Below are 3,654 nucleotides of genomic sequence, written 5' to 3' on the forward strand. Positions count from 1 at the left end.
TGTGAAATAGGCTTAAAAGAGAAAAATTAGGTGTTTTTTGGTTCTAACCTACATGCTTGGACTGTTCAGGGAACTTCAGGGAACTCAGAGCTGTTTCTTATATTCTATGATGTGTTTCAAATCTCTTAAGCTATACATTTTGATGCTATTAAATTGTTTGCTTGTGAAGATTCAACCCTCTTTTACTTACCATCCTTAATTGATGGTTGTGTGGCAGAAAGAACTCCTTAACACTCACCACTGGAATGAGGTCTTAAAAACCCAGGGTTAAAAACTTTGCTCTAAATCTTACTAAATTCATGTTCTCTGGTGTAGTCGATTTAATTTGAGCGTGTTAGATTTTCAGTTGAACAGTATTCTGATAACCGGTTTGTGAATTCAAGAAATCTTCACTGAACAGGGAGTCTGGGATGTAGTAACCGACATGGACACTGTGTTCCATGGTCATGGCTGCAAAGATGAGTCCGAGGTGCCTGCAAGCTATTACGCTAACACTCGAATGACCTGGGGACAAAACAAGTATAAAAATAAGTGTATAGATATATAAAGGGGCTGTAACAATGTGGGGAAGAGTAGTGTGTGGGCATGGAAGGAAGAGTTGTGCATTCCAGCCAAGTTAGAGGGGAAATGTGGGGGGTTTGGAAAAAGCTTCAGGAAGCTGTGTGGAGTCAGAATTTAGAGTGAATGTTTGTCAGGTCACTAGGAGTGAGGGATACATGCAATGAAGAGGGACCACTTGACATCAAAGAGCATAATGAGTTCCGGAAAATGAAATTGCTGAAGCAGATTTAGAACATAAAGTGCCCTTGGTGGAAGGAGAAATGAGGCCAGAGACGAGGTGACCACAGGCTCTCACAGTGCTGGAATCCTGGTGTCTTCTGCTTTAGTCTCATCTCTTCTCCCACTCTCTTCTTCTAGTTCCTTTTTTTTTTTTTTACCTAGCAATGTTCTGAAAGCCTTTTTTTTAAAAATTTTAGCTTTAGAATTTGATTAACTTTTCATTCATAATATTACATACCCAAACTGTCATTCTTCAAATTTATTTTTAATGTTAGAATGAATGAGCAATGTGTGATAGATAATCTGAGTCTGATGGTCAATGCCATTATAATACATACAGCTACTTAAATGATTAATCTGTCAATTTTAAAACTGGTTCTCAAATATAAAAATGCAGAGAAAATTGCTTCCACTTTTACATTGATTTTCACACCATCCAACTTTTCTGTTTTCTTGACTATTACTATAAGGCTTTGGTAGATGACTTTCTTCATAGTCACTGATTGTCAGTCATTAGGTAAGGTTTACTTTCACTGTTGCAGGGGAAGGCGCTAACGATCTGCAGCTGTTCAGCCACAGGCCACCTCCAGGGCTGAAGGATGTGGCATGGGGGACTGTCCCCCAGCGGAACCTGCCCATGGTCGCTGAAGAAGAGCAAGCATGCCCCCTGTCCCAGGAAGAAGGGGTGGATGGGTGGGTACTAGTACTTCCCCTGCAAGCCCACCATGCCATGGGAAGTTGGAGGAGTTTGTGTAGAAGCTCTGGGAGGGACGCTGAGGGTCACCTGATTCGACTCATATTCCCTGACCGGCTGAAGGACAAGGACTACTTGCTACATGACCCTAGACCACCGAGGCCCTCCTTCCAGGCTTGCTTCAAGAGCATTTTCTGCATCCATACACAAAATGGCATTATCTGGATCCATCTGCTTGGTTTTGTGCTTTCTCTTTTTGGGAATCTTGACCATGCTCAGACCAAGTGTGTACTTCAAGGCTCCTCCACAGGAGAAGGCGATTTTGGGGATGTTCTTTTTGGGTGCAGTGCTCTGCTTAAACTTCTCCTAGCTCTCTCACACCATCTGTTGTCATTCAGAAAAAGCCTCTCTGATTTTTTTTCCAAACTGTATTATTCAGGGATTGCTCTGCTGATGATGGGGAGCTTTGTCTCCTGGCTCTATGACTCCTTCTCCTGCTCCCCACAGCTGTGGCTCATCCGTCTCTCCATCGTCTGTGTCCTGGACGTTTCTGCCATCACTGTAGCACAGTGGGACTGGTTTGCTGCTCCTAGACACTGGCAGACAAAGGCAGGAGTGTTCCTGGGACTTGGCTTGAGCAGTGTTGAGCCCACCATGCACTTCACTATCGCTGAGGGCTTTGTCAAGGCCAGTGGGCCAGATGGGCTGGTTCTTCCTTATGGCTGTGATGTACATCACTGGAGCTGGCCTTTATGCTGTTTGAATTCCTGACCATATTATTTCCTAGAAAATTAGACCTAGGATTCCAGTCTCATCAGATTTTCTTTGTCCCTTGGTAGCCACAGCCTTTGTCCACTTCTATGGGGTCTCCAACCTTTAAGAATTCCATTAGGGCCAAGAGGGTGGCTGTAGAGATGCCTCCCTTCTCTGAGCCTTCCCACCTGAGGGGTAGAGGAGGAACTTCCCAAGTGCTTTTAAAAATAACTTCCAAAAAAAAAAATAATAACTTCCTTGTTGACCTGAGAGGGAAAAGAATTTTCACTGCAGCAGATGTCCCCTGGTATTTGGGTCATGTTGTGAGAGATCGTTAAAGTAGCATCTGTTGTTTCTCACTTATGACTGATTATTATATCACCTTAGATTAGAAAATCTGTTTAGGTTCTTTAAAATGATGGTTTTATAAATTTTATTGAAATATAAAATGTGTGTGGGAAAATGCATGTTTTAAGTTTATATATCAATGGTTTTTCAGGAAAAGAACACATCTGTGTAACCAGCTCTCAGGTCAAGAAGCAGAATCTAATCAGCAGCCCTGAAACTTCCCTCATACCTTTGTAGTTATGCCCCTGCCCCCACCATGGGTAAGTCACTGTTCTATCTTCTAATACTGAAAAATGAGTTCTGTCAATATTTGAACTTTATGTAAAGGGAATAGTTGCAGTATATACTCTTTTTGGCTCTGACTTCTGTTGCTCAATATTCTGTGTGTAAAATTGATCTATATTGTGGAGTATGCTTGTAGTTGTTCATTCTCATTGCTGTATAGTATTCTATTGTATAAAACCACAATTTATTCATGTATCTAAGGCAGATGGATAATTGGGCTGTATTCGTTTATTTGTTTGCTTGTTTTAAAGATTTTCTTTATTTATTTGACAGAGATGACAAGTTGGCAGAGAACCAGGCAGAGGTGGTGGTGGGGGGGAAGCAGGCTCCCTGCTGAGCAAAGAGCCTGATGTGGGGCTTAACCTCAGGACCCTGAGATCATGACCTGAGCCACCCAGGTGCCCCTAGGGTTAGATATCTTGTAAAATTCTCCCTTCCCTCATGCCAAATCTATATTCCAATTTAAGCATCACTAACCCTAACTATATGAAGATGGAGAGAAAACTAAATCATGGGGATTACTACCATTCTGTAAATTAGGGAAAGATGGCCTAACCCATGTAGTGAAATTTGATCGTTTAAATCAGGAGTCTCTGTTAGAACAGTGTCAATTACAAACCTCCAAATCCCTGCTAAAAAGAGTTTAAACCCAGTCACCTTTCCACAGTGAAAGGGAGGAATTTAGCTGGGAGATAGAGTGCAGATATAGGACAGGTTTAGGGAAGACTGTGAAAGAAGCAATAATGTGGGAATCAAGAAGCATCAACTCCGAAAAACAATCTGAGGGGAGTGAA

The 3,654-nt window shown here is 42.0% G+C and overlaps 1 pseudogene; it reads left to right on the forward strand.

The window, feature by feature from the left end:
- The first annotated feature begins 424 nt into the window (after window positions 1–424).
- Window positions 425–2,366, forward strand: LOC122890264 (annotated as a pseudogene).
- The last annotated feature ends 1,288 nt before the right edge of the window (window positions 2,367–3,654 follow it).

This window comes from Neovison vison, chromosome 11 (genome assembly GCF_020171115.1).
Source record: "Neovison vison isolate M4711 chromosome 11, ASM_NN_V1, whole genome shotgun sequence".
Classification (NCBI taxonomy): Eukaryota; Metazoa; Chordata; class Mammalia; order Carnivora; family Mustelidae; genus Neogale; species Neogale vison.